At 41.1% G+C, this 24,208-nt stretch overlaps 1 protein-coding gene across 1 annotated transcript in view; it reads left to right on the top strand.

Moving 5' to 3' along the window:
• The first annotated feature begins 628 nt into the window (after window positions 1-628).
• COL21A1 (collagen type XXI alpha 1 chain) overlaps window positions 629-24,208 on the top strand; it is a 102,297-nt gene continuing 78,717 nt past the window's right edge. Inside the window, exon 1 of the mRNA XM_072331961.1 lies at window positions 629-696. The gene's annotated coding sequence lies outside the window, so the exon portion shown is untranslated. The remainder of the gene's footprint in view (window positions 697-24,208) is intronic.

Raw genomic sequence — 24,208 nt, 5'->3', positions numbered from 1 at the left:
GCTAGGATACTCTAATGGTTGAAAAAAGCATCACAGTGGAAAAACTATCAACTACAGGGAGCAACGTTCACACGCTTTCATGTATAATTTACCTTCTTATACCATTTCATTAAGCCAAGAAAAAATGTCAGTAGCGAAATCTGGGTTATCACCAATGGATTTCAGTCCTATGATAGCAAATTGTTATTGAGACTACTGTTATACTACTGTAAACCTTTGGGCTTCGGTGTAAATTCTATGAAAGGCAAAAATCATGCACTATAACCTTGCTATATAGATTCACAGGAAACACGTTTGTTTAACAGCGTATCATGAAGGTTTGCAGATAACTGTTGTTTAAGGGCATTGAGGTGGAAAACATTCCTTATGTTACTAGAGACGTTCTCTTCCTATGAGCAATGGCCCAGATGTGCTACATATCGAAAAATACCACTTCAGTTAGATTTAAACCCTTTTAGAGCTGATGTTTGCTATTATGTTCTCTATCCGTGGTGTAGTTGTTTGTTTTCTTTCCTTTTTGAACCCCCGAACGCACGGCAGGTCCCACGCACCATCCCCAGCCACGCGGCCGCAGCTGCGGGGGGCGGGCAGGAGGCGGTGCTGCGGGCGGGGCGGGAGGGCCAGCGGCGCGGGGCCCGTGTTGCAGCCGAGCTGGCGTGGGGTAGAGCTGCGTTGCAGCGAGCGGACCTGTGGCAGGTGGGGGAGCGCGGCCGGCCGAGGGCGTGCGGGGCTGCGGGTCAGCGGGGCGGATCCTTTCGGGTGGGAGAGGCGAGCCGGGCGGCGCTGCACCCCGCGGGGAGACCCGCGTTCGCGGCTGTGCTGGAGTCTGGGGGTGACGGGAGGGACGGCTCCGTCGAGACGGCAGGTGCAGCCGTAGGGGCGACTACGCAGCCTGGGTACAGGGACAGCCTGGGTACAGATCCGGAAAGCCGTGTGTCCGAGATAATGATATTCGTGCCTTCTTTTTAATAGGGATCTGTGAGCACGGTGTGTCACAGATGTGTTGGGTTTTCTTGTTGATTTTCTGCTTTTTGGAGTATAGTTGTGATGCGGCAGGTAGATTGTGCTAACTTGAAATGCTTGCTTTGTTGGAACACGATGATATCATTTATGTTATATTGTTCTGCATGATATAGAAATCCACAATAGTCAGACACAGTAGTGAAATGAATTGCTGGCATTATGTGTCTGTGCTTAGGCTAGTTTGTGGCACGGGAGTTCAGGCATTACAGCAATGAGCAGAGTAGAAGAGATTACAGTGACTTCAATTATACCCATTTCTGCACCTGGAAGGAAAAGTCTGCTTGGGAGGCCACTTGGGATGACTCCCATTCCATTGCTTAATGCTGAGATGTACATGGTACTGTGTTGGAAGGGTCTAGTCTCTGGTTCCAGGATTTCACAGGCTAGGAAATCAGTCCTCTGGTTGATTTGGAAAGACTTCCAGCTCTCAGGCACCTGAGGAAGCATTGCAGGTTTATTAAACTTACATCGTTAAGCAGAGGGTTGGAATTTTCCCTCAAACCTTACTGATTGGGGTGTTGCTTACTGTATGTCATTCAAATATTTATGCAAATACATAATAGTGAACTAAAGAATGAGCACAGAACATTGGTTTGAAGTGCCGTGAAAATTATGTTTTCATTAAGAAATGTGGTTTTCAACTGTGAAATGTCTGTTGGGATACAGAATATTATGTGTATGTGCAAAACATGATGTCCAAGCAAAAGGTGAAGTGGGCTTCCAAAGTGGAGGTTCTACTCAGTCAATTCTGCTGATCAGAGCTGTGTATGTGTTTGTACTTAAAGAAAAGTCATGACAAACATTATCCTGGGATGCCCAAGTGGAGTGTTCCAGGCGTAGAATGTCACCTTGTGGTAGTTACAGTATCAGTACTGTATGTGATTTTGGACACCACGGTTCCATCAGGCAGTTAGCCAGGAGAAGAGTAATAAAGGTGATCCAAGATCTAGAAAATGTACCCTATGATAAAGAAGTGAAAGAACTGCATTTTTATGGTGCAGGGAAACAAAGAGCGATGAAAGACGTGATAACAATCTTCAGATTTGTAATTGGTTTCTGCAGAGTGGAGAGAAATAAGCTGTTCTTCACATCAACTGAAGGTACAAGAACCAGCATGCTGAACTGTAGCAGGCGGGATTAGATTAAATGGCAGGGGAAGTCCTCTCTAACTCCATAAGTAATCGAGTGTTGGATTGTGCAGGTAGGGTATGGAATTTCCTTCACTGGAACTTTTTAAGATCAAAACTAACCTATCTAACAGTGGATTTGCCAGAAATACTGAAAGCAAGAGTGACCATGGCAAGGGGTTGGATGTTAGGAAAGGTTTCTTCTCAGGATCGATGAGGCACTGGAGCAGGCTACCCAGGGAGGTGGTAGAGTCACTGTCTGTCTCTGGAGGTTTTCAAGAAGGGTGTAGATATGGCACTGAAAGACATGGTCTAGAGTGATCACAATCAGTTGTTAATGGTTAGACTAGATGATCTTATTCGTCATTCCAGCCTCAGTGACTCTATGATACTGTGAAACATCTCATCTCTCCAGGTCCCTTACAGCTGTCTAGGTTGTCTGATGCTGTCAGAAGATCAGCCTGTGAACTGACGCTCCTGGTGGCAGTTCTAAGTGGCAGCTTTGTAAGCTAAACACAGTAATCCACTTCCTATATTTCACCTATATGCCTAATTATTACACTAGATTTTATGATCCTTTTTCCTTCTACTCAAACTGCATTTACAGCTGAGGTCTAGGAACAGCGGTGGATGATCGCTAAAGAACATCTTGGTCTGACACCATCGCAATCAGCAGATTGGCTTATTGGTGAATGTTAGGAAATTGGAGCTCAATTCCAGAGTGCAGTTCTATAAATTGTATCACATTGCTCCCTTCAGGTGGTTGGTAACACAAATATGTTCCTGGCAAGTCTATAAGGTTGAACTGCACTTTGGTTTATTTTCCCTTGTTCTGGACTATGATCATAATCTTGGAAATTACTTGCATTATAATTCGGTTTGCGTACATAGCTGGAAAGTGTAGTTTATCCTACGGGATTCAGCAAGCTTTTTTTTTTTGCCTGGTCCAGTTATCAGCCCAACTGATTACAGAAATAGCTAGCAGAAATGGACCTTCTGTTGATGCTTTTCTTCCCTTACCTCCATTATGTTACTTGTTCTTTTTTTCTTTCCCCTTTTTGCTCAAGTTTTACACTTTCATGTTGTTAATCTTTGTGTTATTACCAGCTAACAGTTACTGTTAAAATTCTACTAGGTTCTTTGCTTCCCATGTTGGCCTATGAAATGAAAAAGGAAAAACACTTTTTTTGAATACCCCCATTTTATAAGAGAAGGGGCGTACAGAAGACCTACCTTTCTTTCAAGGTTTTTCATTGCTTTGTGTCCTGTTTTGTTCTTACTGCTTTAGAAAGTTATCAAATTGAACAGATCTAATCTTTTCAGTGTCTCTTTATAAGACAGACCTTTTTTTTTTTTTTTTTTTTTTTTTTTTTTTTTATGCTCCTAGTCATCTGTATTATCAAGATGTCTTTGTTTATGATTTATTTATTTATTTATTTTTATCTTCTTTGAGCTGGCATAAACGGAGCTGAACTTGATAATCTCATTGAAGACTCACTGTTTATGAAGGGGGGTTACTACTGTTTCCTGTTTTGCTGCTCTGTTCGCTTTCCATCATATCTATGCTGAGGGAGCAGCCTTTGGCACTGGGTAGAGTTAGTTCAGAATGCTCAAGGAGGTCAAAATGCTGCTTACAAAATGCACTGTCTGATTTCCTCTGAATCATCTCAAAGCACACATCGGGGCCAGGAATAGAAGAGGCTCTCAGGGGATATCACGGCCCATCCCACTGCCCCACCAGGAGCAGGGCAACTGGGGCCTGCTCCAGCCCTACCCACTGGGCACCTACATGGAAGCCAAGCAATGGGCCTGCAGCTGGGCAATGCTGGAGAGCACACCTGGTGTGGCCTTGCTTGGGGCAGGGGCTGTGAGCCCCATGACTAGCATGAGGCCCCGGGTGTTAAGCTTGTAAGTGGGATGAAGGCAATGAAAAAGTTTCACTGATCCAGTTTTTGTGTTGGAAAAGTGTGATATCTACCCATTAGCACTGTATCCAAAGGTGGGGATTTTAGGGAGCTGGCAGAGTGCGAGGCAATGTTACAATATATCCTAGTGTGATAACTGCAAGGAGAATGCTTGAGTGCTTATCTTTACCAGTTAAACAAAACCCCCTGTCAATGTTTTGTGCAATATTAAGCTGTGGTTCAGCAAAGCCCTGTCTTGGTAGCTTGTGGGATATGATGTTCCCTGTGTACCCCCTTCCAGGGAGGACTCAGCGCACCTCCTTGAGCAATGTACTGTAGCCTTTGAGTGCCTAACCAGTGAACTTTAGGGACAAGTGGAAAATTGAGGAGGTTGATACACTGTGACCATACATACTGCTTTGTAAAATTAAAATAAATTAAATTAATAAATTAATAAATTAATTAAAATAAATAAATTAGTAAATTGGGCCTTGATGCTTCTTTCCCGCCCATGAGTGGGAAAATAGTCTATGTTGCTTCATTTAGAAGTGGACTGGCCATGGAAAGAAGCAGTAGGAGAAAACTTGTGCTGGCTTAGACAAAATAACTTAAAAGGCTTTTTTCCTCTCTCTAGTTTCCATGTTACTGGAGTACTGTGAAATTTATAAAATAAACTTAATTCTATATTGCCCATAATCTGCACAGACATTGTTTTACAGCAATGCTGATTGATTTTGCTTTCTAGGGGAGATGCCAGGCACAATAGTAGTGATTAATAGCTGATAAAAGCCAGGGAGATGAGCAGTGTTGATCACACTGAATAATATTGTGAATGAAAATAGGAGTACAAAGTAAATACATGTCAACCTTTTGGAATTTTATGTGATTTATATCATTTCAATGTTGGAATTGTAATTGGTCTTTTTATCAGTGTGCTTTATGTTGTAATAACATAGAGTTTAAATAGTGAGAAGGTAATAGCTGCTCTAAGTGAAACACACTGGCCCTGAAATGAGATGCATTCTTTCTAACAAAGAACATGCAAAAATTGCAGGGAAGTTTGTTTGCAATTGGTGAGATGAAAAATTAAACCACCTTTCATGCCAGTGAGAGATTTCCATTTCTTCTTGAGTTCTCTGTCAGATCAAAGTAAGCCTTCAAAGAATGCTACATTAGCACATAGGAAATCTAAATTTCCTCCTTGTATATTAGTATTTTAAGGCCTGTTCATAATTTAGGCTTTCATAGTTCAAGATTTTCTCCCTCCCATGATTAGTTCCAGTAGCTTGGTCTGAAGCTCTGGTTTGAGGCAGAAGGCACTGTACTAATAACAAAGAGAAGTTGCACGTTTCTCAGCAATGTCAACAGAAATAAAGAACAGTGGGGCAAAATGAATGGGTTCTGGAGATTGTAGGGGGGAAGGATGTAGAGGCTGGGAGAAACTGGCACTCTTTGGAGCAGGAGGGGTTTAAAGCAGCTTGAGGGGCCATATGGCTTTGGATGTGGGACTGGGGAGAAAGAGTCCTCTGGGAACTGGCATGAGAACAGATGTGAAGAGGGCTCAGAGGATTTTTAGGAGGGTTTGCATGGAGTTTTTTGAGGGGAGAATCTCTCATTTCCTCAGATTTTTCATCCAGACCAGCCTTTCTCGTTGTTTTCTCCTGCACTGTGTCATGTTCTGGGAACTTCTCATTGCTTTTGTAGGTCTGCATAGAATAGATAAAATGTGCCAATTGTAGTGGACTACTTGCTGATGCATGTGCAGGTTTGTTCAAAGCTATGAAAGACTTTGAACAAAAAAGTGAGTGTTGGGTTTTTATATGTTTTAATTAAGGAGCTACAATTTCCTGGGATGGCTCTGGTTGTCTGTCTGAGCACGGATCACTGATGGCTGAAACACTTGCAGCATACTGAGTATTTGCTGCTGTAACAAAACTTAGAGGATTTTAAAGATTTCATCTGTAGAACACACTAGAAATATATATGTACCCAAGCTGTCATTGAAGGGGAGAGTTGCTGGTATAAAGAGTATTCCAGCTACTGTGGTTGGAGTGTACATTAACACTGAAATTTGGTTACCTCAGAACATTTTGGTATATTTAAAAAAGTATGTAAAATAACCAAACCTCAAACTTTTTTAGTGTTTAGTCTAATTTATCAAATTTGCAGTATTGAGTGGTGTTATTCAAATTGTCTTCATCCTTTCCCCTTTTCTCTTGTGTAAATCTTTGGATCCATAGTAATGATAGAGCATGTTTTAACTTGCCTGAGCCCATTTATATCCTACATCAACAGAAAACTGAAAAAAAGAAAAAAACAACATCCGAGCTCCAGTTTGAGAGGAAGCCAATAATTTTTGAAGCCTGCCAGCTTGTTTTTTCCACATTATTTTATAACAGTCTGTACTTTCTTCATTAAGTAGAGTTAATTATTTCCAAAAGTTTCATTCTTAGTCAAAACAGTTGCAACGTTTTTATTTTGTATTTGCTGAGCACACTTAAGGTAATCTTAAGACATCTAAGAGAAGAGTGTTGCAGTTGCTGTAATAGCAGAAGTACCTGTAGGTTCAGCCTTTGACAAAGACTTGCGTGCTCTGTGTTGCCAAGAATACCTTGTTCTTATGTTCATCCTAGTAACTACAGTTCTCATTGCCTTGTGAATGTTAGTTCCATAAGTCCAAAGCAGCCTGGGGTATCTTATGTGGAGAGGCTGAGATAATGCTATGTATTTGTAAAAGCAGTAGGATGTATTAAAACACCAAATTATTGAGCTCGGTGTAAAATCTTGTGGCGTGACCCTTGTTTCTAGTAAAAGAGTGCAGAACTGTGTGAACTCTTGCCAAACTAGCTGGGTATCTGTGAGGGATGGACCACTCAGTGTCATGACGAGCCTTTTGGGCTATGAGTGTTGTCTGTAAATTCAAAGGAAGATGTGCATAGTGGTACGTTAATTCTTTTCCTGATATCCTTCACTTACAATACTCATATTGTAGGTGCAATTAGAAAAGTACATATTTGGTGTCTGCAAGTATAACAATTTCTGTTTTCTTAGTCTTTTAGCCACATAGGTGGCTCTCTTGGAGACTCCATTAGGCAGCAATCTATGCATGTTAAAATGAACATCTCATCTTTTAGTTGCAGATTTCTTTGACCAGTTCAGCATGTTCCTACCTCTTGCACTTGGGATCTGACCCTGGTTTTCTTCCATTTCCTCTCTTCTCATTGCAAGTGGACAGAATCAGAAAAAAAAAAAAAAAAAAAAAAAAAAAAAAAAAGGCAAGAAAATAAACACTGTAAGTGTAATTCCAGTATCATCATGGTGAAGAGGAGGAAGGCACATCTGTGCAATAATTTAAAGAGTGGGTGATTTATGACTTGAAGTTGGAAGAAATGAGTGTGGACCACTGCTGCATTGTTAGGGTCATGGATTCATTCCTTTCTCAGCTGTGGAAAGTGTTTCGAAACAAAAAAATCTCTCTGTGGGAAGTTGCTCTCTGAGATTAGAATCTACGTCCAAGTGAAAAAACCCAGGGGAAAGTTATAATACTGTTCTTCCATTTAACTGGGGGCATCGGTTGTTTATGGGAGATGGACACAGGAGTCTCCAGTTTTTAAAATCTTAGCCTTGAAAGCATGTGATTACAAGATAAAACAGATCATTTTTGACAGAATATAAATGGAACCGAAATGAATTGGAAAACAGGACTCCTTACCAAGTGGAACAGTTTCTGAAAAGTTATCAGATTTTGTTTAAAGGCTTTCATTTGGAGGGAGAAGACCAGGGCAAGCAAAAGTGAGGGAAGTTTTGAGATACAGCACAAGATGTTTATCTCATGAGACAGAGCTTTGTGGAAAAGTACAGCTGAGAAAACTGGAGCTCAGTTTTCAGACTGGAAAGGGTCCCTCATTTCATAGCAAATTAAAACAAAGGAAACATTAGGTGGAAATACAAAAATTAAGAGGTGATATATACCAAAGGTGTTTCTTACTGAAAGGAAATAAAAACTTTCACCTTCTAAGAAGGAGTCTTTCTTGTACTTCAGAAGCTATGTCACGTACAGAGAAAGCAAGTGGCAACCCTAAGCAAATCAACAAAATAAACAAAATGGTATTTTGAAGAGCTCTGGCTGGAAGTTGACAGAAAAAGAAGAATGGGGAAGTAATGGCAGTTGGAGACTTGGAGAAGATTATTCATATCCCTGAAGAGTAAAATTGAGAGTCTTCCAGGTAGAATTGCACAGATCATGGAAAATCATGATAAAATGTATTGAAATTGTTATTAAACTGAAAAAAATACACTTCTGAATTGTAATGGAAGATAAAATTATAAAGGATTTTTTTTTTCCCTACTTCTGTTAAAAAGAATGAGGGGTGGGGAAGGGGAGGCAGATTTGCTGAATAGGAATAACATGTTTTTTTTTTTTTTTTTTTTTTTTTTTTTTTTTTAAGGTCCTAGACAATAGTGGTTTATGTTTGTTATTCCCCAATGAATTTGCAATGAAGAGAAAGGAATGTAATTGTATGCCCCTGTGATTAAGTCCATTTGCTGTGCAAAGAGGTCCACATGGCCATGGTGTGCTTCTGACTCAGCTGAAATGAACATTGACAACTTTTGCCAAGAAGGGGAGGGAAGCTAGGATGCAGAGGATTTCATTAAGAAGCTCAAAAGAGAGGACAGCTGTACCTAATTTTCAGAAGCACATAGTTGTCTTTGAGGAAGCCAAGCAGTACCAAGAAAAAAAGCTTAATTTTGATTTCCTAAAGAGTAAAGGAATTCCATTTATTTGATCTCTTCTGCTATTTTCAGATCTGGATTTGAATAAGATATCTGCTCTCGAAAGTGGTATTTCTAGCCGAGGAGGATTTCATTTTTGCGTATGCCTAGGTAATTTGCGCTAAACAATCTTTGTTGTTAATGAGTAGTTTGTCCCTTTATGCTACCTGGTAGTAGCAAGAAGGCTTCAACAAGGTCACTGTGGGAGCTGTCCATTCCCAAACCTTTTGCTTATGGGAGTTCGGGTGCTTTGCAGAGACATAATTTTCTCTTCTCCTTGAGACTTGACTTCATGTACTTCTGGGTTTGTTTCCTGCTCTATTTGATAGGATTTTTAGGTAGAACTCTAGTAATATGTCTTCTGTTCCTCCAGGAGCATTTATAGGATATCTTTGAAAAAGTTTCTTCAAAGACATCTGTATACAAATAAATTCAAAAATCAGAATTTCAAAAATGCTGTTTTAAGGTTATTTTGCCTACATGACACCAGGATGTGTGGTGCAGCCATCTAGAGGGACCCTGATGGGTGATGGTTGTGGGCCTGTGTGAGGCTTAGGGAGCTGAACAAGGCTGGGTGGGTTAGGGCAATCCTGATGATGTATATAACCCAATATATATATATATATTATATATATATATATATAAAATATATTTTACCCAAGTTAAATTTAGCTTCTCTGTTTTGATTTACAGAATTTACTGCAGAACCCTTGCATTCTGCATCACTGGTATGTTCTGGTGTACTTTAAAGAGGATGCCCTCAGATATATAGAACCCAGTCTTGATTGTGTAATTTCCTGAGGACCTTATGACTTAGATGTGCAACTGCAACCTAAACCCACCATTTAAATGCCAGATTGATTCTTGCTTCTACTCAACTGCAGTGGTAACTGAAGTCATTTTGCTTAAGTTTATGTCAGTAAAAATTCCTGCACACCCCCATGTCTGATGGTAGGCATGCCTGGACTGTCCTAGAGTGCATAGCATAGTAGATACTTGACAGATGTCAGATTCCTAGAAAGATTTACAGGGCAGAAATTCTTCTGTCTCACCTGTCGATCTTGATCTAGATGGAATTTTTAGGACGTTTTTATGTTTTTTGGAACAATCTCCAGGAATAGTAAGGTGTGTTTTTATTTATTTATTTAATTTTATTGTCATGTGGTTAGAGCATTAGCCAAGATAAAAAAGGCCTGAGTTTAGTTTTCTTCCTCAATCTAAAACAATCTGAACCATTTACCTCATTACTGGTAAATGTTTAAGTGGTGAGCTTCTTATTAGAGAAGGTATGGAAGATGAAAACAGTGAGAGTTGGTGTAATTACGGGTGGTACCGTGTGTTTCAAGACCTTATTTTTTTGCCAGCACTGCAGAGAGCCATAAGCATAGGTTTCAACACTTTCAGTTTCCAAAGTGGCCCTTGGGTACCTAACCAACATGCACCAACACCAGAAAAGTCTGATTAATTGTAAGTGTTAGGCATCTTAAAACAAACCTTGTCACTCAGTAAGCATTTGCTGTTTACACTGGACCAAAATAAACTGTGTCTATGTATGGTAGAGATAATGCTTCTTACTAGGCAAAGATGAAAGCTACATTAAGTGTGATTTATTCCATTAAGGATAATGACAAACATAGGGTGGAGGCAGCTGTATTAGGAACAAGCTTGCAAAAGTAAAACACATGGATGCATTGCTCATACTGCTTCAAATAGTAGCAATAGTAGCACTACAGAAGCTTAGTAGCTTCTGTAGGAGTTTCCTGTTCAAGATAGCTCTTCACAGATCTGGAGAAGTATTTTTCTCATACATACTTGGTGATGCTCTGTGACACAGATGGACAGCAAAGGCTGTGCCTGATTTGACACACTGCCTTTCAAAACTAGGAGGTTGTGTTCTGCAGGGTGTTTCCATGCTTACTGATAGTAACCTCCTAGTATCATAAGAGTGTTAGAGCAGTATAATGTAGAAATAAAGTTCTATTATGTTTTTTGAACTGTCTTTTAAATTCATGTTAAGTCCACTAAAACTTTGTCTATGAATTGAATTTCATATACCATGGAGTATGTTTAGAAATGGATCCATTTTGGTCTCTGTGTATGTTGGCTAACAAATTATTTATTGCCATTCTTGGGTAAGTTGGGTATAGAACTTTCTCTTTTTGCTTCCTTATTGTATGTTGTATTTGTTTAATGCTTGCTGATGCTGCTGGATTAGTTGTAACGGTTTATGAATCTAACAATTTAAAAGCTAACGTATTTTCTAATACCAACATAGAAATAATTACAAATCCTGTGCATCTCGGAGAGCAAATAAAAAAAAAAAGTAGTTTTTTTTACTACTTGCTAGTAATGCATTTAAACCATGATTTTCTATTTACTGTAAGAAATACAAGTTGGAACTGACGTTTGACAGGTGAATTTATCTGCACAAGTCTTCTTCATATGAAGTCTCTAAGACTACATGCTCAATGCTTTTGTCCAGCTGTATGATCCTTAGTTTCAAGTGCCAGATTCAACCCAGGAAATGTTTGCTCTGAAGCACTGTTGGAGTTTATGTTCATGGGGAGCAGTGAGAACACAAAATATATTAGCATTCTCCATATAATGTTCATTCAGGATTTTGTTTTTTTTTTTTTTGTTTTTTTTTTTTTTTTTTTTTTTTTTCTTCTAGATGCACCAGCCTGACATTTAACAAAAAATAGCAAGTCCTTCCAAGCTTGAAAAAAAAAACCAAACCTCAGGAATATGTCTGAAAATGCATCTGGCATCTTTAGAAATGTCAAATTTCTGGCATGCATAATAACATTGTATTCCTTTCACTTTTTTTTTTTTTTTTTTTTTTTGGAAACCCATATATTAGAATTGATAAAAATAAAACACCTGCTGTCTTAACTTGTGGGCTCTCTCCAAAATAATACACGTGGGTAGTACAAGGGAACGTGACCTGACCTGTAATTTGTTGAGGCCTATCCAAAAGCATTGATATGCTGTGGAAGCATCTTGTCATAGGCCCTAGCTAATGGGCTATGTTGTTTTACTCTTTTATATTTTGGAACCTACTTTGGTGACATGGACTCTGCAGAAAATATGCTACAAGTGTTTTGTATGTTTTGTGATGTGTGACTGATTTGTAAAAAATCCTCTGCAGTGGAATATTTTTAATAGTATGTCCAGAGTTGCAGTATTATTGGTAGGTGGAAAGTTGGACTGGGTGATGTCGGAGGTCTGTTTTAACTTTGGTGATTCTATGAAGAGTTAGGCAGGCTATTTGCACTTCTGAGTGCAGTGTTGTGGGAAGAATAGGTTTATATTTTAATCATTCCATGAAAAAAATTATCCAATGGTAGGCAATGCAATCTCTCACAAACTATTTGATTTAGATTATTAATTTGGTTTAGATCATTTGGCCATGAGCCAGCAGTGTGCCCTTGTAGCCAAAAAGGCCAATGGCATATTGGGGTGCATTAAAAAGAGCGTGACCAGCAGGTTGAGGGAGGTGATCCTCCCCCTCTACTCTGCCCTGGTGAGGCCTCATCTGGAATACTGTGTCCAGTTCTGGGCTCCCCAGTACAAAAAAGACAGGGATCTCTTGGAAAGAGTCCAGCGGAGGGCCACAAAGATTGTGAAGGGCCTGGAGCCATCTCCCCTATGAAGAGAGACTTAGGGAACTGGGTCTGTTTATCCTTGAGAAAAGAAGGCTGAGAGGGGACTTGATCCAGGTTTATAAATACCTGAGGTGTGGGAGCCATAGTGGCGAGGCTGGTCTCTTTTCAGTAGTGCGTGGGGACAGGGTAGGGGTAATGGGCTGAAACTTCAGCATAGGAAGTTCCGCACAAATGTGCGCAAGAACTTCTTTATAGTGAGGGTGACGGAGCACTGGAACAGGCTGCCCAGGGAGGTGGTGGAGTCTCCTTCTCTGGAGATATTCAAGACCCGCCTGAACGCCTACCTGTGTGACGTGTTGTAGGGAGCCTGCTTTGGTAGGGACCTCTAGAGGTCCCTTCCAAACCCTACAATTCTGTGATCATTAAAGTTAACTAAAATCTAAATTTAAAGACTTATAAGAACACTTTTTAACTGTATTCTAATACCTTCTAATGTGGACTGGTTTGTCTGTGAAGGTATCAGACTTTGTTGCCTAATCTAGGCAGAAAAGCAGATGTAGTATCAGACCAATAGTCTGTTTTCCCTCTTCATTTCTTTCCTTTTAGGGGAGATTATTAAAGTTAAACATCAGTGCACATCACTGTGTGTATAAAAAAATGTATCATTAAAAGAAGGCCAGCAAGGTGAGGGAGGGTGATTCACCCTCTATTCTGCATCCTTAAGAGGCCCTGCATCCAGGTCTGGGGCACCCAGCATAAAAAATGAAAATGGAGTGTTGGAGTGTGTCTGGGGGAGGGCCACAAAGATAATCAGAAGTCTGAAGAACTTCTGTCTCCTATGCAGGCAGGTTGAGAGAGTTGGGGTTGTTCAGCCTGGAGAAGAGAAGGTGCCAGGGATATATTATGGCAGCCTTCTGTTATCTAAAAGGCACCTACAAGAAGGCTGGAGAGAGACACCTCATCAAGGTTTGTTATGACAGGACAAACTGAGAAAAGGCAGATTTAGGTTAGATATAAGGAATAAATTCTTCACTATGACAGTGGTGAGGCACTGAATGGAGCTTTGGGCAGCCTGATCTAGTGGGAAGTGTCCTGCCCATTGCAGGGGTCAAAACTTAGGTGATCTTTGAAAGCCCTTCCTAACCAAAGCTATTAATTTATTAATTGGTTCTATATTTGTACTTTTAAACACCATCTTGTTTAGCCCTGTTTAGAGTGAGAACAGCAGTGTGATATGAACACAACATTGTTTGAAGATGGATGCTGGGATCAAGACTAATTTCTGAGACTGGAAAAAAAAATAATAAAATCAGAGCACTATGCATTTTCTGTGGTACTTATTTTGCTTATTTGTCCTGTTAGTACAGATGGGTTCATGCAATGTGAAATAAAGGGATGAAAATTTTACTGAAAAGCCAAGAGCTATCATTCTAGGGTAATTTGTTAATTTCCTTTTTCCTTGCTACAACCTGTTACTTGCTGCAACTCTTTGTTACTTAGAAGCACTGTTGAGAGTTCTGGGCAGATATAAGAGATTATTCCAGTGATTCTGCTAGAGAGAGCTTTTACTTCCTTTGTATTTTCCTTTTTAGTCCTCTGCAGATGACAAATGCTTATGACTGTTTGGGATCACTGCTGAGCGTAGTAGCAAATCTCATCCCTGAGTCCTAGATGACTCTCCAACCCATATGCTGAAGATTGCTTCATAGTTGTAGAGTGGGAGGAAAGAATTTGCCTTCTTCCCATGTGCTGTAACCTGGAAAGATTGAACAGGATGTTGCCTTCCACCCCCTCTTCATCCTTGCAGTGCCAGCTTGTTGGGAGTTGTCTGTGGCAGCCCGGGAAGAATTTTCTGCAATTTTGAACACTGAAGTTTCAGAGAATTTCCAAGCATGTAACAAACTTGTGTGAAACTCAGTGTTGTCGCTGTTGTAAAAATAAATGCCTCTGACTTGAGATTAGGCCTTCTCTCATTTTCCTTGGGGTTTGGAAATGTACTCCTCTTGTACTATTAAATCCTGACCAGCGACTGTCTGAAAATTAAGAAAGTGGCCAGTAGCATTGATTGTCTGGAGTGAGAGAAAAGGGGAACCAAAGTTATTAAAGTGAATGGTGATAGCAGTATTATAGGGCGCAGAGACTTTTTCATATAGAGAGGTAGTAAAACAAGACTGCAATAACTAAGCAGTTCTCATGCAGATATGGAACTATGTATACAAGTAAGAAGTACCACATGAGAAAAATCCAGCATAAATTTATGTAAGGAACATGTAAATACAAGCACTGACCTTTCAGCATCAGATGGGAATGGGTGGAGATACTCATGAAAGTGAGAAATCCACACCACTACTTGTTAAAAAATCATAAGCAATGAAAAGCCATTTTGGAAGTTGGGAGGTACAGGGTAGGTGTTGTAGTGTAGGGTATAGCTAAACTTTGTTTCCTGGTTACTCATCTCTCTCTCTGCAGCTCTTGATGCTAACAGAAGTCAAATATGAGGGGTGGCATGCTACTACTAGGGCTCTGTTCTGTCCTCTGGGGCAGTGGGATGGTAGGGCTGTCTGGGCCTGCTTTACTCACCCTGTTCCATCTTCTCCTGTTTGCTATTCATCATACTGTCCTCTTACTTTCACAGGCCTTGTCCTAAAGCCAAATATCTCAGGAAGGCAAGTGACCTGGAGAAGAGCATTATGCTTGATGAATGGGGGGCCTCTTCACCTAAAGAGCAAGTGCCCTAGAAGTAGCACTCATGAGTGAGAAAGAGGGTTCCTGGAAAGTGACTCAGAGACACAGAAATGTGGAAGTTGGAAGGGGGCTTCCTGTGATTCTGTAGTCTAGCCATGCTCAAAGCAGACCCACTTAGTGTAGTCTGGTTTGGGCCTTGCACAGACCAAGTCTGAATAACCCAAGTGTGGAGGTTTTGGCTTCTCTACTAGTCCCTTACACATCATTGGCATTTTGTATTTTCTGACAGTGTACCCATTTCTACTTGACTTTCCAGTGTGGTTGTAGGGAGAGATTGCTTCCATCTCCTCTATGCCTTCTTTTGCGGACTGATGTCCCTCAGCTTTACCTGTGTTTAGACTGGGGGTTGAGGAGAGAAGAAGAGACCTCACTTTTAGTCCTACCTCCAATTTATAGGTTACCCAGTAATGTGGTTGACACCCCATCCCTGGAGACTTTCTAGGCAAGGCTAGACAGCCTGATCTAGCTGTGGTGTCCCTGGTCATTGCAGGGGAGTTGAACTAGTTGTCCTTCAGAGGTCCCTTCCAACTCTAAGGATTCTGTGATTCTATGATTTAGTTTTCTGGAACCTCAGAACAATATTTCCAGGACTGCATGCAGCTTCCCCATTGTGCTTCCCTTTTCCTGGAGTCGAATTGAGTCCTTACAGACAACTTAGCTTCCTACCAGTTCCCTCTTAATGACTTGAAGCCATGCTGCATTCCACCCTCTGCTTCCATCCTACCCTGCCTCAATTTCTTCAGCAAAGGGCATTCTTAAATAATTAGAAACAGGTTGAGTAGCAGACAGTTAAGGGATGCCCACGATCAGCAGTGCTTTTGAGATCCGTCCTGAATAATCATTCTTTGTCAGAGATTTATTCTTTGTAGGTTACTTCAGATATTACTTTTTTCTATCACTATTCAGTAGATAATTGACTCAATATGTGCTGTTGCTTCAGTGCTGGGGCAAAATAAACCAGTATGTTTGGATGCGTGAAGTACAAGTCTTTTGAACAGGAATGATTCTGGGATTTTACAATAGCAAGTATGTGCCCTGTTCTATGTCAGTGCCTCAAAAGTATGATGGCAAAAACAAAGCTCAGAGGAAATTCACAAAATTGAGAAGGGATTTGAAAAACAAATACTGCAGTGTGAAACTTATGAAGATGAAGTATATGAAGGACAGAACTGGATGGTTGCTTGAATTGTGTGTATGTGTAGATCAAGTAAAGTAGGGGAGACCTTGTTGTTTTGATAAGAAAGTCATAAACAGAACTGGTGGCTGGGTATTCTGGGAAATTCAGCTTTGAAATGCAGTGCAGTTTCTTTAAAGCATCAGAAATGTGGTGCAGTGTCTTAAAAGTGAGGGTGGTTCAATGGTAGAAAAGATTAGGGAGAGTGAAGAGGGTCATTAAAACAAGAATAGATATTTTTCTAAAAAATGGTTTTTATAGTAAATGCTTTCTTGTAAATACTCTATGGCTTTATGTGTACGGGGGTCAAACTTGATAAAAATATCCTGGGTGATCCTTTCTCTTTCCAAGGTCACAGTGCCTTTGGCAAAGAAGATGAATTTCACTTAGCTGTATGGTTGTTAAAATAGCATTTCTCTTCCAAATGTGTGCGCTTTCATGTCTAACTTAGAACAGATTCTTGTTCAGGCACCCACTGGGGGGACCGGGGAAAAACTAGTGTATTTGCTATGTCAGTGTCACAGGTTACCCTAAAATCTACCGGCACCCATGACAGGGGTATAGATGGCCTGCAGGGCCGCTATCCCAAAAGGAAAAGAAAACAAGGAAAGAGAAAATAAATACAGCGGCAGCGATCTAAGGAGGCACACTATTTTACTAAATACTATATCGGAATACAGAATAACACAATATAATGCAATATAATTGGAATTAAGGCTAACAAATCAAGTGAAATAAGAGAGAGTGAGTCCCGAAACCGAGAGGCCTACTGTAACTCTAGGCGGAACGGCTGGAACGCTTCCACACACTCCCCCATGGCTGGCAGGATCCGAGAGCACGAGTCCAGCACTGAAGTGAGATTATATAGTCCTGGTCATATGACTGACCGTGGTGCTCCCTGGGACATGTAGTCTTCTTTCTGTGAGCAGCAGATTCGTCAAAATTATCTATGCTTAACATGATGTTATGATGTGGAATACTGATAGCAAAATTACAACATTGCAAAACCATGACATTCCACCCCTTATTCTACATCATTACATTATGCTTATTACACACACACACACACATACATAGTTGTGAGCAATCAGCAACCTTATTTTCTATTTCATGCAAATCCATAAGCTGAAAATAAAACTCCGTAGCTTAACACACTATTATTTACTAACTCGAGAAAATAGCAAAACTGCCAGAAAGAGGAACATGATAACGGTGGAGGGAGAAAAAGGGAGAAAGGCAGCACTAGCAGGGCGTCCCCCACGTCAAGGTGCACTCATCCTTTCCCTAAGCTACAGGGCCGCTGCATGGAGGACTTCTTGGGACTGTCCTCGTCTGTCTCCATCAATCTGGATGTCAGGCAGGAGCCCAGAGCATAAGCAGAGCCGAGAAGCAGACCAGCATCACTGCTGGTGGTATGGCCATCCTCCAAGTCATCTGTTCCGTCCAGTGGAACAGAAGCATCAAGGAGAGACTCATCAAGAAACTCCCCAGCAGGTGATCACTGTATCACAGTACTGTGCGAGTTGGAAGGGACCTTAGAGATCATTGAGTCCAACTCCCGGGATTTGAGCCCTCTGTGTAGCAGAGCGGCACTTCTACCACTTGCGCCACAGAGGGGATTTGAACCCGGACCTCCAGTGTTGCAAGCGGCAGTTCTACCACCGCGCCACTGGGGCACACGATTGTGCCAGCAGCTTCATATCCTGGCCTGGAGAGTTCAGCTCCAAACCCTCGTAGGGGAACAGTGAACTCAGGCCTCGTGGCTGCAGGATGACCCCCCTCACTGCGGGGTGGCTCACTTGGCACATCCACACCATCCTCACCATGGGCTTCTGCTTCATGCCCAGGTGACAGGGATAGGAGTGGAACTGCTGGGGCAGTGTCTGGAGTACCATGCCTCCATAGAACTTGCTTCTCCAGCCCTAATATGGTATTTCGGGTGATAGCATGGGGTACTGCGTATGTTTCAAGCCACCCAGTGGTTGCCTCCACCATGGTGAGCACATAACGCTTACCATTGCGAGATCATGGCAAGGTGATATAATCAACCTACCATGCCTCCCCATATTTATATTTTTGCCATCGCCCTTCCCCCCAAAAAGGTTTAATCCTCTTGGCTTGTTTAATTATGGCGCATATTTCACAGTCATGAATGACCTGAGCAATAGCATGCATAATTAAGTCCACCCCTCGGTCTCTGGACCACTTGTATGTTGCATCTGTTGCTTGATGGCCTGAGGTCTCATGGGCCCATCGAGCTAGGAATAATTCAGTCTTGTTCTGCCAGTCCAAGTCTATTTGAGCCACCTCAGTTTTGGCAGCTCGATCAACCTGATGGTTATTTTGATGTTCTTCAGTAGCCTTACTTTTAGGCACGTGAGCATCTACATGGCGCACCTTTACAACAATGTTTCTTATTTGGGCAGCAATGTCTTTCCACAGTTCAGCAGCCCAAATAGGTTTACCTCTTCGTCGTTGCCAGTTGTCTTGTTCCCACTGCTGCAACCACCCCCATAAGGCATTTTCCACCATCCATGAGTCAGTATAAAGATGAAGCATTGGCCACCTCTCCCGTTCAGCCACATCTAAGGCCACCCCTCATGCCGGACAGCCGGGCCTCCAGTGGGCTGGATGGGGGCAGTGCAGTTCTCCTGCCCCATGGCCATAGCGGTGGGCGCCTGCTCAGCCTGGAAGCGCACCAACCCCTTCCAGATATGGAACAGACCCACCGGGAGAGCTGAGACCGGTGACGTCCGCTTGGGGTTGCGCTGCTCCGCTACAGGCTGCCTCGCCTGGGCTCGGGAAGGAGCCTTGCTCTGACCGGAGGTTGTTACACTCAGACTGGAGGGCGTCGTGCTCAGACTGGAGGGTGTTGCGCTTGGACTGGAGAGTGTCACACTCGGACTGGAGAGTGTCACGCTCGGACCGAAGGGCATCTCGCTCAGACCGAAGGGCGTCTCGCTCAGACTGGGGTGTGTCTTGCCTGGACCAGAGGGCATCAAGTTCGGACCGGAGGGTGTCACGCTGATATAGGAGGTCATTTCTCTCAGCTCTGAGACTCTCCATCTCAGTTCTGAGACTCTCTATCTCAGCTTCAGAAACTTTTTCCCTCTCTGCCTTTTCAGCTCTGAGACTCTCTCTCTCAGCTTCAAAATTGAATAAGGCCCAATAGGCATTAGCCAGGCCCCAAATCATTTGTGCCTCCTGAGATCTGCCTGTGCCGCAACATTCCTGCCTCAAATATGCGATCAAGCTCTCAGGATTCTTCAAGTGTTCAGGAGTAAAGCTCCATGACGCTGAAGATGTCTGCCTTTTTAAAGTCTCCTCAAAGCCTCTCCACACTCCCTGCCACTCAGTATTCTCTGGTTCTGGGGAAGACTTCCTCAGAATGTTATAAATCCAGATACTGAGTGAGATTAATAAATTAACCAACAGTATGTTCAGGGAAATTAACAGTGTGGTCAAATGGGCATTCAAAAACTGCATTAAGGATTCAGGGAAGGGACAAGGAGCATACAGTCCCCTGAAAAGCAGTTTTACAAGCAGTTTTAACAGAGCACACATTTTTTTTTCCTCTCTTCAATACCGAGATAGCAGAGCTAAAAGTTTACAAAATATTCTGGGGTATTGGCCGTCCGCCTGGACTTTCAAGGTCAAGCTCCCAGGTGCAGAAACGTAAACTTTAGATAGCTCCTTAACGAAAAAAAAACTCGTAGCTCTGTAAAAGCTAAAGGAACAGCAGGGAAAACAGCAGCTTTTGCAGTTTTTCCCCACTTTTGCCCCTTTTTGCCCAAATTTCTTGGCAATCTGCCCGCATCCTCCACCAATTATGTCACAGGTTACCCTAAAATCTACCGGCACCCATGACAGGGGTATAGATGGCCTGCAGGGCCGCTATCCCAAAAGGAAAAGAAAACAAGGAAAGAGAAAATAAATACAGCGGCAGCGATCTAAGGAGGCACACTATTTTACTAAATACTATATCGGAATACAGAATAACACAATATAATGCAATATAATTGGAATTAAGGCTAACAAATCAAGTGAAATAAGAGAGAGTGAGTCCCGAAACCGAGAGGCCTACTGTAACTCTAGGCGGAACGGCTGGAACGCTTCCACACACTCCCCCATGGCTGGCAGGATCCGAGAGCACGAGTCCAGCACTGAAGTGAGATTATATAGTCCTGGTCATATGACTGACCGTGGTGCTCCCTGGGACATGTAGTCTTCTTTCTGTGAGCAGCAGATTCGTCAAAATTATCTATGCTTAACATGATGTTATGATGTGGAATACTGATAGCAAAATTACAACATTGCAAAACCATGACAGTCAGGATGTGATTTACAACAGCAAGGGTGAAGTTTCCATGCCTTGCTTTGGATATTTTTTCTTAATGCTACTTACATAGGTGAAACAAAGCTGAAAGCAAAGGGTGAATTTCCTGGGATGGGGTTTATCCAGAGACACTGGTTAAATAAAGCTGGATGGCAGTGACCATCTCCCAAACTGCACCTTTGCTAAACGTTAGTGTGCTTTGCCTGTTCACTGTTTATTCAACTGTGCAGCTTCTGTGTCCTCACTTGCCTTGTGAACTGAAGGAAGGATCTATGTTAGGGACTGGGGAGGAATTTTATACTTTATAAATGTAATCTAAATAATTATCTTTGCATAACAGGCTATAAAAATAATCACATTTTTAAGAAAGTGAGCTTGAGTATTTACTGGAGTATTTACTTGGTGTTTTTGCAGGTGATAGCAGCTGAGCAGATAAATCTTGCATGGTTTTAATTTTGCCTTGGGTCACTGCATATCTGGACCTTCAAGAGTTTATTAAAGTACCAAATTTTGGAAATAGTTGAAAGAATAAATATTTATGAAGTAAAGATATTTTGCTCTTTGAGCATGAATGTGCTAATTTTTTTTCTTTCCCTTTGAAAACTGTCTTAAATATTAAGAGTCTGATTTAGCACCCCTAAAGAGAACTGGAGCTATTTTAAGCTTTTTGATAGTTCAAGACCTCAGTTCCTCTGGAATCACTGTTATTTCTATTCCTGCAGCAACCACAGCCTACTTTTGAACAAGAAAAGGGGAAAAATAAGAAAAAAGAAAAAAACAACACCCCCAACCACTGCATTTTAAAGAACAGATCTAGAAAGCCTTGAATTCTTTCCTGTCTGTTTAGCTCATATGATTCTTTTAAGATATACCTTTTAAGATATAATCAAATATTTCCAAGGTACTCTCTGATACATTTTATGTAGTCAAAAGCTAGCTGTACTAAGTTCACTAGAATTAAAAGACCACAAAAGACAAAGATGTTAACAGTGGCTTTCACTGTTGTAGCAGAAATGCTGAGTCCTGGCCTGAAGCAGTAATTGAGCATCTGGTGGGAAGACAGGGCCAACCCAGGGGAGCTCAGGTGCACAGAATGGTGTTGAGTGACCAGAAGGGATGGAGTCAGGATCCACCCCTTCGCAGACCTCATTTAAGGGCTGGCAGTGGAAGCAAAGGTACTGTGCTGGAGATCCCTGCCTATCTGAGGTCTTCTGAATGTAAGCAGCTTCTTTCCTTTATTTCTGTGCTTGTGGCTGTTGTATTTGAGCTAACCCTCTCTTGTTGCAGCCTAGGAACTTGCTACTCTGCTGTCATTGTTGCACTTTCCATCCTGTTATAACCATGTAGTATAAAACAATAAAAACAGGTTCTGAAGCTTTAGCAGAGACTTTAACCAGTTTTTCCCATGGCTTTATTCTACTACTACTACTAAAAAAAAAACAAACCAAACAAACAAAAAACCAAATAAACTAACAAAACAAACAAACAAAAAAACCAACAAACCAAACAACAAACCAACCTATCAAACAGTGGTCTGTTTTACCTCCTATTTAATGCTTCCAGAAATGAGGAAAAAGAGGGCAGACAGTCCAAGGAACGATTTGATGTAATGTTGAGGGACATGGTTTAGTGGGAGCTATTGGTAATAGGTGAACAGTTGGACTGGATGATCTTTTAGGTCTTTTCCAACCTTGGTGACTCTATGATTAAAGAAATAGAAAGGGCTAAGATTTCAAATACAGTGTTAAAACCTTCAGCTGAAGTGGGTTCTTTGTTGACATTTTTACTTTTACAGCTTTTGACAGTACATCACATCTCTCTGGGAATGTGATTAGCCATCATTTTTCGAGAAAGATTATGAATAAGTGTAATAGACTGGATCTGTTGTGCTTGTTGGAACCCAGTCCTCTTTGAGGCATAAACAAAAGGAACAAACAGGAGAAGGAAATGGAAACAGAAAATATAACTCTTGGTTCTGATACTCTGTATTGAAAGAGGTTGACAGAGCTTGTAGTCAGTGTTATCTTCATATAGCAAACATTTTATACTACCTGTTGTGCATTTCCTACTACTATTTCTTGGTTTCACTCAGAATGTTGCAGTCATGACATTGCAAATCATGTGTCTTAACTAAGCCAGCCTTATCTTCCCTTTCTAAAATGTAGAGAACAAAAATAAATGTATGGGAAGAGGAGGAAGCAAGGAGCTATCAGCAGAAGCATCTACCTGGCATATTAAGAGCATAGTTAATTTTGGTAGCAATGACTGTTTCTGAATCCTCTGACACTGTTCTTTTATGCAGACTTTGAGAACCGTGGCAATAATGGATATAAGTTCCTGTGTATCTCATGTCAACTAGGTGTAATCCTAACATAGTCTTTACGTTGCTTTAGAAGTTTACTTGGATTGGTTCAGTTTTCATGTTACCATTATGTCCCTTTCTATCAACGTCTAAACTATCTGTAATTACCAGTTACTGCACTCTGTGCCCCAATAGCTATTTTCTTTCCTTTATCAACACTTACTGTTGGCCCATTTAAGCTCTGCATTCCTGAGTGCAGACAGAATGGTCTCCTAGACTATTGCTCCAGGATTAAGTTGTCAGTTGGGTTAAATTGTCATCTGTTTTTTTTTTTTTTTTTTTTTTTTTTTTTTTTTTTTTTTTAAATACATACATATACATATGCACACTTAAAATTAGTCCTTTTGGATATCCAGTAGGAATAAGTTTGACTGTTTCTTACACTGAGTCTTATTATAAGAGCATAGTTGAGTTTCAAGTGTATGATTCGAGTGTCAGATTTTGTCCCATTGATTGGATGTTTTGTTTTCCTTGGATCTGTTGAAGGAAGGAAAATTCTGTGGAATCTCAAGTCGCTTGATAAAGAGAGAAATAACAGCATGGGCTTTTGCAGTCAGGATGAAATCATGGTTTCCAGGGAGACCTCAGATTCATTGCTTGCAGCCAGGATGCTGAGCTGCCAGTGGTGGTTTCTTACATAAGTTGCCCATCCTATATTGTTCTGCAGTCAATCATGTATCAGTTCAGCAACCAAAAAGCTGTGGTAAGGCTTTTTTAATTTAACCCATAATAACTAATTGCTGTAACCTGGCACAGTATCAGTAAGGAGTAAGTCCAGCAAAGCGCAGAATGCCAAAAAACAAAACAAAAAAAAGGATTTAAAAATACATTTCTGTGATTTCAGATGTTGGAGCGTGAATACAAACTTTCTCTGCCATAGCTTGGAAGAGTCTGTGGGTCTGCTGGGCTTCATAGAATCTCATGAAAAATAAACAGTCCAATTCGGAGGATTTTTTTCTTTTTGCTTTCAGAAATATCTTTCTTTTTTGCTTGGATTAAAATATCTATTGATTGCATTTGTCTGTGATGTATGACGTCCCATGAAATAGGCTGGATAACCTGGGGTTTTCTTTCTTTTAAACCCAAATTGTGAGAAATGCAGATATTTCTGGTTCTGAAGAGCCCGCTATAATAAAATTTTCAAAGCTTGCCTAAATAT

Source organism: Excalfactoria chinensis, chromosome 3 (assembly GCF_039878825.1).
Source record: "Excalfactoria chinensis isolate bCotChi1 chromosome 3, bCotChi1.hap2, whole genome shotgun sequence".
Taxonomy (NCBI): domain Eukaryota; kingdom Metazoa; phylum Chordata; class Aves; order Galliformes; family Phasianidae; genus Excalfactoria; species Excalfactoria chinensis.
This window is presented reverse-complemented; position numbering and strand designations above follow the sequence as displayed.